This window comes from Athene noctua, chromosome 3, assembly GCF_965140245.1.
Source record: "Athene noctua chromosome 3, bAthNoc1.hap1.1, whole genome shotgun sequence".
NCBI lineage: Eukaryota > Metazoa > Chordata > Aves > Strigiformes > Strigidae > Athene > Athene noctua.
The window spans coordinates 40,509-54,293 of NC_134039.1; the positions used below are offsets into that span (position 1 = coordinate 40,509).

Below are 13,785 nucleotides of genomic sequence, written 5' to 3' on the forward strand. Positions count from 1 at the left end.
GGTACTAACATTCAGATCCACAATTGCTAGGGAACCCTGGATGCAGCGAGAATTTAGAGTGCTCTTCCTCACAAACTGGAAACCCTACGTGATGCGTCCATCCGTAGGTGAGGCATCCAAAGTCGCTGCAAGCAGGTCCAGCCTCTAAATCAACAGGCCAAAATAACCGGCAACTTCCTTTGAGCGGAAACATCTGATTTCATTCTCCTGTTGGGTTCCACCTGGAGCCTGGCCAGTACTCCAGGGGGAAACCCAAGGGAGTTTCTAAATAAGGTTAAACACTTGAGCTCTTAATTCTTAATATTACTAAACAAAGAAAGTGGAATACGTACATTCTTACAGCATCTTATCCTTATTAATAACTATATTTTATCTAAAGTACATCTTGCACAAGTGACTAGTAAGCCTATATATTTCATTAAGGAGTTGCAGTTACTGTTAGCATTTTCTCTTAAAAGAATTGGCAACTGTAGTGTAGTTTGTCCTGTTGCAGTAGCAAACATTACTCAGACATTCTGCTTAAAACATCAGTCGAAGAGACCGCAGACTGTCCGCACAGGGGCACTCACAGCACCCACAGCTGGATCCTGAGTGCTGGCTGCCTCTCACCCTCAGGTGTGGTTGCACACACCTTGTCGGTGACCACTAGAGACTGAGACCTGTGGAGACACAAGCATAACCTCTTCCCCAGGTTATTAAAAAAAAAAATTGTCTTTCCCAGTTACTACTTTCTAAGTCTTTGTTAACACTTGAGCTTTGCTCTGGACTTCTTGTCGATCTGGTATCTGTGATGAAAGACGACACAATACTGGTGACACCTGTAACACAGGGGAGATGTTTAAAAGGTTTGAAGAGATGGAGTCTTTCTGGTATTCAGGGCAAGTTGCAGTGATGTTTTTAGCTGGATGCCTTGATAAAGAAAACCGGTTTTGTGTTGTTCTGGCATTCTGGTGGAAAAAATGCATGCGTTTTACAGCAGAGCAAACGGTTGACCTGGAGCCAAGATCTCTCCCCCCTTTTGTTTTTGCAAACGCACTTTCAAGGTCAGGTGCGCTCTTTCTACCATGGTTTGTCCTGTGGGGGAATGAAGTATGCTTGCGATGGTTGTTAGCTATACAGGGAAGATCTTGTTTTGCTTTCTCTGTAAGTACTTTGGGTGATGTCAGTGAAGGATCTTTTCGTAAAATATCAAACAAGCTATGCAGATCAACATCAGTTAGGCCCACAACGACTGTAAGCAATTCATGGTTCCTAACAGTTTCAGTAAATCTTTTAAAGTCTTAATAACAGTTTTAAGTTGTTGCAGGACAATACACACAGGTGATTCGGTTTACAAGGTGAGTGTCAGGGTGGGTTTCAGGGTGGGTTGTGCTACAGTGGTGATTAAGACAGATTTGATCCAATCTGAGTTCCTCACTGAGTCATACAGTTATGACCCCAAAATGCAATAGGGGTTTTCCAATATAAATGGATGAATATTTGCTACCCAATTTTCTGGGCCTCTTACATGAATGAGATCCTTGCTTTAAATTGTTACAGCATGACACCAACCCTGAAAAGCATTTGAGTTACCAGAGCTAACAGCCAATCTGCTCACAGATATTATGGTTACATCTGCACTAGTATCTAAAATGCCTGTTAGCCCAACAGATTTTTCAGTTTTAGCGAGAGTACATTTTACCAGCAGTTAACCTTGTGTTACTGTTTTAGTCCAAAAATATTTAAGGGGTATCTGCTGATCTAAATCCTGAGTCATTGCGGCTTCTTGGTATACTGTTAGGGGGAGCCGCAGCAAAAGAAGCAAGCTGAACAATTTTTGACCCTTTTGTTACAGAACACAGGGGTACAGACCATAATTTTTATTTTCTCTTCATAACCAGCATCTACAACCCCTGGTAAAACAAACAACCCCTGTAAGGTTGCAGATGATTTTTTAACAATATTTCCATTAGGCAGATGGTTCAGAGGTGCACTCTCCCCGCAGAGTATGCGCCTAAATTCAAAACAACAATCAACACAGAATGACTGCCTCCTGCTAGAGGAGGTATTTCACCTGTGACACTGAGAGCACTGAGCCCAAACCAACCACAGCACCGATGCCCCAGCAGGCGGGCACTAGGACCCTGCAGTTCCTGGCCAGCCGCTTCCCTGGCCGGAGAACTCCGCGGCTGCAGCGGCCGCGGCACACTCACACACACACACACTCACACAACTACACAGAGGAGCTCCTGACACTCATTACTCACAACGTAAAATGACAAATATTACCAATACGAGGACTCCGTTAAGCACATCTAAAGCCTGCGCTGCATAACCCTGCTGGACGGGGGGGCGGTGTGCCGAGCGCACAGTGCCGGCTCAGCTGCAGGTGGCCGCTCCGCGGCGGGGGGGCTCGGGGAGGCCCCGGGCCGCCGCCGCCAGCTCCAAATGTTAAGCTACACGCTCGGTTTTCCAGGTAGAGTGCTGTGCCGGTGTGAATGACGGGTTTTTTTCTTAAAAGTGTTAGCCAATTTTTATGGGGCCAATCGATATCCCTGAGCCATCGCCTCCAGTACAGCTGTTGTAATCTGAGGTTTTGCAGCCCGTTCTCATTAATGCTTTTCTCTAAATCTTTAAAAAACAGAAAAAAGCCGTTTTTCCCAACGTGGCTGATGAGCCGGCTCATAGCTTACAGGAGTAAGAATTTTTCTTGCCATGTCCATCGTCCTCAGTTAAGGGAGGACACAAGCCAGACAGTTCAGATTCTTTTTCAGGATTTACAGCATCAGGGTCTAAAAGATTATCACACCATTCTGATTCTTTAAGCAATAAATTTGGCTCTTTAAAGTGTCCCCTAGCCTTGCCCAGACCAATCAGCACAGCTAAGTCTTTTATCGGACTTACTCCCCGCTTTTCTAAAAAGCAAAAAGTTTTAGGACTACCTCTCGTTGAAAATATTCCTGCCTGGGCGAAAATTCCTTAAATTCCTTAAAATGCTGGATCGTGTACCTTGACGATCTTCTTCCACATCCGATCAAGTAGCCAATGACCAGGTTCCTTAATTCCTTGGCCTTTCCTGGGTAAGTCCCCTATTGCAGCCTTTCCGGGGTAGCCCTTCTCGGAGTGAACACCTGCACCTGGCGCAGAGGAGGTGGCAGCGTTGCCTTCCTACTCCGAGTCCATCCCGCCGCTTCCTCGGTTCCGTTAGGTGGAAAAGCAGAGTTCGGGTAACCCTGTTCGGTGCGCCACTTGTGGCGGTTGGAGGAAGCAAGCAGCCGATTCAATGTGAATGATAGAGCAAGCTTCAGCTTTACTGAAAAAAATCACCCCTTACATTAAGCACTCTACAATAATCATGCACACTACTCACAAATCTATTGGATACATGTAAAAGGCTACATTATAATATCCCAGCCACTTGTGACATTTCAGATATGTCCCAACATCTTCCCTCTTCTGGCCTGCCTTTTATCCCAAGGTTGTTCACCATCACACTCAAGGCCACGGTGTACCTCAGTTTCTCTCTTTGTTAACATAACAGTCCGTTGTAAGCATAACTGTACCCTGGGTTGTTTCCTTTGTTTACCTCAGATGACTGCAATCAGCTCCTGCAGAGACCCACGGCCTTGCTCTCTGCAAGCCATTCTCCAACACGGCCCCGGTGAGGCCTCTGGGAGAAGGTGAAGCGACTGCCGTTATTACCATAGATCGCCCCTGGCCGGAGCCCCCCTTCCACAGGGGCTCCTGCGGAGGCGCCAAGGGCCGGCTTGCCGCCATCCCCGCGGGGCTCGGGGGTGACCCGGGGCTACGGGACGGGCTTCAGGGTGAGGTGCGAGACCTGGGGCCAGGACACGGTGCGGGCGAGGCCAGTGCCAGCTCAAGGGGAGCTCTGGCAAGCTGGGGAGGCACCCGGCACCAACCCCCGGGGGACACCCATCTTACCCTCTGCCTTTGTCCCAGCCCTCGGGTAACTCCCTGGGGCTCCCCCGGCCCGGATCACCTCCAGCAGAGCGGAGGCCTGACACAGCAGGCGGTGTGAAGCTTCCTGCCCCACCGCTGCCGTGTGGCCAGCGGGCAGGAGGGGCCCCCACACCTGCCAAAGGGGCGGGCCGGCCTCACCGGCGGCCTCTGCCCTCGCCCACCACCAGGAATCACGCCCAGCAAGCCTCACGCTGCGGCAGCAGGCAGGAAGGCGGCTCTGGCGGTGCCGCACACCTGTGCGGGGCCGGCGCTGCAGTCCTGCCCTTTGCGCACCGTGCGCCCGCCGGCAGCGTGACGTGGGGCGGCGGCAGCATTTCCTTACCAGGAGGGGGCACCGAGCGTGGCCGCACCCCCCCACGGGCATCGGAGCATCGCACTGACGTTGCTGGCGGGCGGCAGCGTGGGGCACGGGGCCACCTCTGTGTCACCCACCGACAGCACCGTGTGGCGTTTGCCAGGCAGCGGCGGTTAGCGCAGGCGAGCGCCACCCCCCGCGCGAGCGGCGGCCGAGCGGCACGTCACTGCGCACACGCTCTCGAGGAACGGGCACGACGCTTGGTGGGGAGCAGCTGGAAGCCCCCGGGAATCCACGTGAAAGCGGCAACAAAACTATCCCTCGTGCTGCGCCACAGGGGCCGCGGCGGTAGCGAGGACTGCGCTGCGCTACGGGCGCCCACGAGCGGTGCAGCTGCCTGGCAGCCGAGTCTGCAGAACCTACAGCTCCTGGCACGCGCTGGCCAACGCGGCACGGCCGCCTGCACGCCAAGCGCTGTAAGACCCCGCATCCCAGCGTGACCCAGGGAACCAACGCGGCTGGCCAGAAACCCCACACGCCAGGACCACAGCTCCCGCTGGGTTGCGAGAGGCAGTTTTCTCTGCTTTCTGACCCTGCAGCAACACCGTTGCTCACCCCTCCGAACCCCCACCAGTGCACCCAGAAGCCTCACCACCGGCTCGGGGCAGCCCCTGCCACCACCTCCAACACTGCCACCCTGCAGGCACCGCCATCCTCCCCAGGAGCTGCCAGCTGATGGCACGGCTCCACTCACCTTCTCCCTCGGTGCAGCCAGGGCCCAGCAATGCTCAGCGACTGCTCTGCTCCTCCCTTGCTTGACACCGACCCCTCCGACGGCTGCCTTGCTCTTAACAGCAGCACCCGCCCCTCCACCCGGAGCAAGCCCTTTACAGGGAGGGGCCGCTGCCATCAGCCTCACTGCCCACACCTGGGGCCCCTCCAGCCCCAGCCCACAGCTGGAGGCCATCACCCACCCCCACAGAGCATCATCACCCCTCCCAGCCCCTCACCTGGGGCAAAGGAAGCACAAAAGGCAGCCGGCAGCCAGCAAGTGTTTATTCAGTCACACACAGAACAAGTCCCAGAAGGGAGTGAGTCTGCTCCGGGGCTCAGGGCCCCTAATGCTGCCCCTGCCCCTGGCGCACCTTGGCGCACCTTGGCGCTTGTTCCCGGAGCCACGCTCCTCAGTCCAGCCGGGAACAGTCAGTCGGTTCCTGGAGCAACAAGCTGCAGGGCAGAGCTGGAAACTGCCAAACATGAGGAGAAAGATGCAGGACACAAGAAGACAGAAGAAAGGTGGCAGCTAGCTGACTAGTACAGGGGTAGAGAGAAAACAAGAGATGAGCGATGGGGCGGTGAGAGGATGGGGACAGGGAACCCAGCGTGGATATGCAGAAAAAAAAGCAGCAGGGAGAGAAGAAAACAGGCAGCAGAAAGAAGGAGGAGGAGCAGGACAGAAACCAACAAAGAAGGACGAGGAGCAGCATAGAGATGCAGAAAAAAAAAAGCTGGGATGGGTGGCACAACAGACATGGAGGGGAAAAAAAAAAAGGGGGGGAGCAGGGAGCTAGACCAAGCAAGATGGAAGAAAGACCAAAAAGCTCCAGAGAACAGGGCACAGAGGGAGGAAAAAGTAACAGCGATGAGGAGTCAGGACAGCAAACCATGGGAAGGAACACAAAACAAATCACATCGCTACATGTGACAGGGCAGAGAAGGAAGAATTAGGAAACAGGGACAGAGACACAGAAAAAAAGAGACCTGGAGCCAAAAACTAATCCTGATGCATACAGAAAGAAGGGGGGTGGGGGTGGGGGGGTGTATTCTAAAACAGGGGAAACAGAGACACAGAGATGGAGAAAAGACAAAAGCAACAGACTACAAGGCATCGAGAGAGGAATTACTGAATAGTAACAGAGCGCCAGCCAGAAACAGGCCACAAAGCAGCAAAGATCACAGGGGGTACGGGGCACAGAGGAAGGAATTCGCAAACCCGGCACAAGGAGCCAGACAGAGAGAGAGCGAGGCAAAAATTAAATGGTGAAAAGAGACAGACTGCAGGGCAGAGGGAGGAATTGATAAACAGGGACAGGGCACCCGACAGAGCATGATGGAGAACAGGGAAAAAAAAAATAGCAGCAAGCTACAGGGAAGAGGGAGGAATTAAAGAACAGTGACTGGAAGACAGACAGCGACACATGGAGAGAGAGAAGACAAAAGAGCGATGGGCAACAAGATGGATAGGGAGGAAACGAAAAACAGCAGAAGGGAGTCAGCCAGAGAGAAAGACACCGAGGAAAAAGGCCAGACAGTCTATGAGGGACGGAGGTAGGAATGAAAAACGGGGGACAGGGAGCAGGAAAGAGAGAGATGGAGATCGCAGGGAATAGCAGCGGGTGCAGGAAGAAGAAAGGGGCATCAATAGGAACAGGGAGCTGGACAGAGAGGGATGGAGAAAGGCAACAAGAGCGGCAGGGTACAGGGCAGAGAAAGGGAAGACCTACAAGATGGGGACAGGGAGATGCTCCAAGCAAGACGGAAGATACAGGTGAGCAAAAAAGGTTGAGCAGCACCAGAAAGAGAGGAGTCTAGGAGAAAGACAGGGAGGGACCAGGCCACACAAGAGGGATGAGAGGGGCCCAAGAGCTCGGGACTTACTGCAGTTCTCCGCGCTGCCAGGAGAATTTGACAGGTCAGACTCCTCCTTCTGTTTGCCTTCTCCCTTCCTCTTCTACAGCTCCAGGTGCCTGGCTGTCCTCCACTTATGAGAAGATGTAGGTGTCTCACAGCTCTTACGAGATGAGGCCTGCTAGACACAGAACCTCATTCAATCACACACTACGTGCAGGAGTAGGACAGAGCAAAGAGAGAGAAACCGAGAAGTGAGGAGCAGAACGGAAGGATCGAGAGAGAAATGGACTGAGGAGTGATGCAAAAGGTACAGAACAAGCAGTCAGAAGTGCAGACAGAAAAAGAAAAGGGAGCAGCAAGACAAGAGAGAGAAAGTGAGAGAGGAAGGGGGAGCAAGGCAGAAGAAAAGAAAGAAAAGATATAGAGAAGAAGAAAAAAAAAATCACAGCATGGGAAAGAGAAGGGCGGGAAGGGACTGGGACATACAAGGGGGGCGACAGGGCCCCGAGGGCCCGGGACTCACCGCGGCTCTCGCTCCCGGCACTGCCGGGAGAACTGGACAGGTCAGATGCTTCTTTCTCCTTCCTTCCTCCTGCCCCTCCTCTTCTTCTGAAACTCCACTCGCCCGGCTGACCTCCCCCTAAAAGAATACGCGGGTGTCTCTCGGCTCTTACAAGACGTGGCTTCCGACACACGCAGCCTCGCTCGCTCGCTCGCTCCGCGGCCGTTCCGCGCCTGGGTCCGGCCCGCTGCGGACTGTGCAGAGGGCTCCTCGCTCACCCGGAGAGGCAGGCGCTCTCCTCCTGCAGGGCGAGGCGGCTGCTGCCCACATGCCCTTGACGTTCTCCTTCCTTCCCTTTCTCCGGCCCCTCCAGCTCCAGCCGCGGCGGCTCCCGCCCCGCTGCCCACGGCCGGGAAGGCTCGGCTCCGCCCGTCCCTTCTGGCCCCCGAGCCGTGAGAAGCGCCAGGCCGGGCAGAGACACCCCACGCCAGCCCGAGCTGGGCGCAGCCGGCGGCATCCCCGGGGCAGGAACGGACACGCGCGGCCCCAGCGCGGCCTCGGGAGGGGGCACGGAGGCGGCAGGGACCCTTATTGCCGCGGACCGGCCCGGCCGCAGCCCCAACACTCACCTCCGCCGCGCACGCGCACTCCCGGGAGACGCCGCGGCCGCGCATGCGCACCCCCGGGCCGGGGGGCACACCGCGTCTCGGGGAGCCGCGGGCAGCCCGCGGGAAACCGCCACAAAACCGCCCCTCGGGCCGCGCCGCGGGGCCGCGCCGGTACCGAGGGCTGTGCCGTGCCGCGCGCGCCCGCCAGCGCCGCAGCTGCGGGGAACCGAGAGCGCAGAAACTGCAGCTCCCGGCGTGCCCCGGGGAGCCAACATGGCCGACCGGAAGCCCCCTGCACGTGACTACGGCTCCCGCCGCGCCGCCCGCGCACCCGGAAGCCCAGCCGAGCGCAGCCCCGCGCGGCTCCGGGCAGCGCCGCCGCCGCCCGGCCCCGACGCGGAGCGGCCTCCGCCCCCGGTCCCGCCGCACCTTTCCCCGCAGCCGCCCGGCCCCGCCCCTGCCTCGGCTCGCACCGGCTCCTCCTCCAGCACCGGCCCCGGACAGGGAGGGGTCGCTGCCTGCAGCCTCCCTGCCCGCCCCTGCGGCTCCTCCGGCCCGGCCCACGCTCCCCCCCCCCCCCCCCGGTAACTATAGCGACCAGCACCGTTAATAAACGCCGGAGATGCCCGTCGCTCCTCCGAGCTCGCGCTCTATGGGCCGCCGGTCCTCCGGTCGCGGGGCCGCCGCCGCGCACGCGCACTCCGGGGGCCGCCCGGCGCAGCCGCACGCCGCAGGTCGCCTCTCCCCGCCGGGGGAACCTTCCCCGGCCAGCGGGAGCAGCCGCTGGGCGAGACCGCTCCGGTGCGCGGGCCGACGGGACCAACGCTGCCAAATCTTATAACCCCCCGGAGAGGGAGGAGCTCCGGCACGGCCGCAGCGCAGGGCAGCGCAGTCTCGCCTTGTGACCCAGAACTCAGCGGGGTGACCGAAGTGTCGGTCAGAGCAGCCTCAGGGCTCTTTGGACGGGTGGAAGGGGGAGGAAAGCCTGTGACAACGCGACACGGGAGCGCAGAGTTGTTTTAAGGACGAAACAGCGTAACTTCGGTCCCTGGGAGACCAGTACAGTAACTATTAAAAGCACACGTATTGTTAGATATTTTTCCTAAACTCACATTTATCCAATTTAGTTTTTCAAATCCTGGTGATAGCAGAAATAGTTTTTTTTAAAAAAAAAAACCCAGATAAATCCAGGAACATTTCTGCCCGCATTCAGCCGCTCTTCTGGAGCGTACGCTAGGAGCTGGAGAACCCGAGCAAGCTGTCTGATTGTATTTACGGCAGCTCTGGCCCCGACAGCTCCCCCGTCCGTCCCCTTGCCAGGAACTAGCGCCGCGGCGGCTACAGCTCAGCCCAAAGCCAAACCGACACCGACCTCGGCTCTGGAAAGCGCCACCTCATATCCCCCTGTTATGCTGATTAGGGATATCAATTCAACTCAGACACCGGAGTGAAAGGAGCAGGCGTATTTTATTAGAAATAGCTAAATAATAACAGAAGAATACGGAAAACACACAGTAAGAAAAGACGGAATAGTGCACTCACACAGACAGGAAAATACAGGGTAATGCATCAAATCCTGACTGCCTGAGAGAGAGGGAACAGCGATTAAAAAAGATCCCTCAGCACCTGCACCCGTTGCCATCACCCAGACCCGCAGGCAGCCCCGGTTACAGCGAGGGTTTGCAGAGCCTTTCCCGGCAAGTGGGAAACCCTACGCGGTGCGTCCACCCGTAGGTGAGGCCTCCAAAGTCGCTGTGAGCGGGTCCACCCTTCTATACCCCAAAATCGGCAAGCCAGAAGAGCTGGCACCTTGGTTTGGAGCGGAAATATCTGGTTTCAATCTCACATTAGATTCCCCCGGAGCCTGGCCAGGGCTCAGGGGAGAAGCTAAGGGAGCTCCTCTGCTTACCCAGGCAGACTAGGTGCAAGGGCTCACGTCAGGCCACAGGGCCAGACTACGGTCTCCACGACCCGGTTATTTTATCCCCACACAAAGAAAGATAAATGTACATTCAAGAGAGCCACGTCTTCCACACCTCTTTCACTAACGATGACATACTGAGTGAGCAGCTTCGGCTCAGGGCCTGTTGTTCAGGCTTCGATACTTCCACTTTTTACAGCGGAATAGGTGGTTGGTTATCACTTAGTAAAATACCTGTTAGCACAATGGTTAACAGTTACAAAATACACAGGACTCGTCTACAAGTCAACTCTGGCTTGGCCCTATTGTCCAAGCCTTAGCGCTTCACCCCGAGAGTCCCCTTGCAAGCAGCCAGGACCAACACACGCCGCAAACATTCCAGCGGCTGCCAAAGGTTAAAATCCCACGCGCTGCCATGTGGCAGGCAGCGGTTAAAGCCGAGTTGGGCAGAAAAGGAGCTAAATGGGGAACACGCAGTTGGAGAAAGCATCTGATTGAGTACTTGCTCACGAGGCAAAGAAAACATCCCCAAAGGGGCAGGGACGCTGGAGGCGACCACAGCCCAGGTGACAGGGAGATCCCCTGCCCAGGAGGGCTTTCTCTCGCCTCTTTGCCGGACCGCTGCCGCTACTCCTCCCGCTCGCTCTTGCCTCGCAGGTCCTTCTGCACGCGGTGGATGTCTCTCCCTTCTTCTCCACGACCAACTGCTGCAAGAGCAGGAGAATGCCATCAGGTCTGAGAGCGACGACGGTCCTGGGTGAGAGCTGGCCACAGCACCACCTGAACACTGGCCGCCCTCACACAGCCCAATACCCCCGCCCCCCCGAAGAAACCTCACAGATCGGCTTTTCTTACCCAATCGGTGCTCCGGTGCTGCCGCACGTGGAGTCGCGGCCGGCGCTGGAGCTGGGCTCGGAGTCGGGCACTCTGGGCAAACGGAGCTGGGCATGCAAAGCGGCGGCCACCGAGGCTGCGCCCCTGCTTACAGGGGGCTCGAGCCGCTGCCGGGACTGCAAAGTGGCCGGGACTGCAAAGTGCCCGGGACTGCAGGGCACGGGCCAGGCCCCGACTTACAGGGCAGCCCCGGTCCCAAAGGCCCACGAGGCCCCTCCTCTCCGCTACAGGGGCACCCTGACCCGCACCCCGCTAACAGGGCCGCCGCCCCACGCAAGGCGCCAGCCAAGCACTATCGAGAGTGCTGGGCGCTGTCTGCCCTGAAGGCAGGTGAATCGGCAGCAGCGGCCCTTTCCCAAGAGGTTCTGGGGGCTGGGGAAGCAGAACTTCCCGAGGGGGGTTCCTCATCGCTTGGGAGAAGCTGCCGCGTCACTGCGGAGCAGCTGGTTGCAAGGGGCTGGCGGCTGAGGCCCACCCGTGCTGCCTGTCCCCCTAAATCTCCCCCTGCCCTGCCGTACCCCTGTCCCCTCTCCCTCTATGCTTTAAGCCCCCAGGCCGCCGGGCACCACCAGGTGAGAAAATGGGGTCTGAGGCGGCTCAGGCCGGGGCAGGGGGCAGGAGGGAGGAGGGAGGGCCGGGGGCCAGAGCACGCTGAGGGAAGGTCCCTCAGGCGGCCGGCTTCCCCGTCGTCCAGGCAGAGGAGCTGGCGCCCGACCGCGCCGTCCTTCCAGGCACCAGCTCCCGGAGAAGGAAGAAGGAAGAGGCATCCGTGGCCTGCGGAAGAAACTACGAGGCGAGGGCAAGCGAGAGGAGGAGCGGCACGCTGAAACCGGGGAAAGAGAAAGGGGCTGCGGGCAAAGGGCCCTCCCTGTCACCACGGCTGCTGTGGGACAAGAGCATCCTGGGCGCTTTTGGGAGGGTCTCGAGGACTCTGGGGCAGGTACTTGGCTCAGGGCCGTTCCCTGCGTTTCTAAGGCTACCGCGGTTCTCGGTGAAGGGGACACAACTGCCGAGCCTTTGCCCTCGAAGGCCGGGGGCCGCAGACGCCCGCTCGCTACCCGCTCCTCCTGCCGAGGGCGGGGGACGGGCACAACCCCGCTTACAGGGCCGTCGGGTCAGAGGGCTCCACGGCTCGTGGCACTCGCCCCGAGTACGGGGCCGGCACGCTGGCAGGTCGCCAGCAGGACAGGCAGCCACCCAGGCCCAGAGAGCGGGCGGGTCACGCGTCGGCCGTGCTACGACCGCGCGGCTTGGCTCCGTCCTTGGAAAGGAGGGGCCAGCCGGGACTCGCCCTCCGCTCGCGGGCTCAGCGGGGACCGACCCCCTGTTGCTGCACAGAGCCCCTCTTTCCCTCCCGGGAAGTTTAAGCTAAGTACGCTGCAGCGATTTCAACAGGGGCCTAAACAAGAAGCTCCTTCACTCGCTCACTCGCACCGACGCGGACACAGGCAGGCACACGGACACGGACAGGGGGAAAGAAAACTTCCCAGGAGAGAGAGCGAGCTCTGTGCAGCCAATGTCTGGGGAGCCGTCCCCTCCCGCGAGCAAGAGAGCAGAGCCTCGGACCTGTCCCCCCGGACGCACGGAGCCCAGAGGGACTCAACGTGCCACGGGCCTTCGCGGGGGACCGAGGGACAAGTGCCGCGACGCGCCCCGACTCCAGGGGGTCACGCTGGCCAGGCCGCCAGCAGGCAGAAGGCCGCCAGGGCCGGGGAAACAGCCCTCCCCTGCCTACAGGGCGGGCTTGGGGGCCAGAGAGCCCCATTTGCCCCTCGGTGCGGGGACGGTGCCGCTCTCTCCTTACAGGGTCGCCCCTCTCTCCGGGCAGCCAAACCGTCGGGGCAAGGGGGCAAAAGGCCAGAGACCCGAGCCCTGCTTACAGGGAGGTCACCCGGCGCAGCGCCGGCCAGGACACCAAAGGTGCCGGCAACGGTGCCGTGGGGAGGCCCCTTTGCCCTGAGCTCCCGCCTCTCCCCCCAGCCCTCTCTTCAGCCCGCCGCTCCTCCTCTCCCTCGCTCTGGCCTCGCAGCTCCTTCACGATGCCTTGTCTTGCTTCTCGAGGAGCTGGTGCTCGGAAGGAAGGTGCAGCCAGGCGCCAGCTCCCCCACCCGGAGGACAGAGCAGAGGCCCCGGCCCCGCTGCCAGGCCCCCCCCCGCGCCCAAGTTACAGGCCGGCCGGCCTGGCTGCGGCTCCCCACCACGGCGCGCTTCAGGAGCTCCGCTTCCCGCCCCGGCCGCAGAGACGGCGCCGCTCACCCCCCTTAGAGGGTTGCCACCTGCCCGGCAGCCTGACCACGGGGTGACGTGGCAAAAGGCCGGCAAAAACCCAAAGACCCGAGCCCTGCTTACAGGGGGGTCACCCGGCACAAAGCCGGTCAGGGCACCGAAGGTCCTGGCGACACGCTGGTGCGACCACAGCCCCGGTGACGGGGAGGTCCCTTTGCCCAGAGCGCCCTTCTCCTGCCTCCTCTTGCTGCCCAGACTTCCTCCGCTCTTGACCTGCAGCGGTACAGGACGGAGACCTCCACGCCGCTCCGCCGCCTGCTGCAAGGGCAGGAGGATGCCGTCAGGTCCGAGAGCGATGCTGGTCCCCGGCGAGAGCTGGCCACAGCACCACCCGAACCCCGGCCGCCCTCCCACCACCCACCCCGCGAAAAAACCTCGCAGATCGGCTTTCCTCACCCAGTCGGTGCTCCAGTGCTTCGTGCAGGGACCGTGACCGGCTCTCATCTGCAATGGGCTCCTGGCAGCGTCCGGCGGCTCCTGGCAGCGTCCGTCAGGGCCTGGACCCTCCTCAGCCCCTGAGGTGATGGCGGTCCCTCCTCATGCAGCTCCAGTCCCCCCCCATGCGCCCTGACGCAGGTCTGCTGCCCCTCCTAGGCGACGGCACTGGCCCCCCACCCTGCAGCAGCTTTGATCCCCTGCCAAGGTGGCTCCAATCCCTCGGCCCCGAGTCGATCCATTTCTTGCTGAG

The 13,785-nt window shown here is 59.0% G+C and overlaps 1 long non-coding RNA gene across 1 annotated transcript; it reads right to left on the reverse strand.

The window, feature by feature from the left end:
• Window positions 1–5,403: 5,403 nt before the first annotated feature.
• LOC141958399 (uncharacterized) lies at window positions 5,404–7,564 on the reverse strand. The gene is made up of 3 exons (XR_012633263.1): window positions 7,410–7,564; window positions 6,914–7,061; window positions 5,404–5,502 (listed from the first exon to the last, which is right to left on the reverse strand). It is a non-coding gene; the product is annotated as an uncharacterized LOC141958399 (long non-coding RNA).
• Between the last annotated feature and the right edge of the window lie 6,221 nt (window positions 7,565–13,785).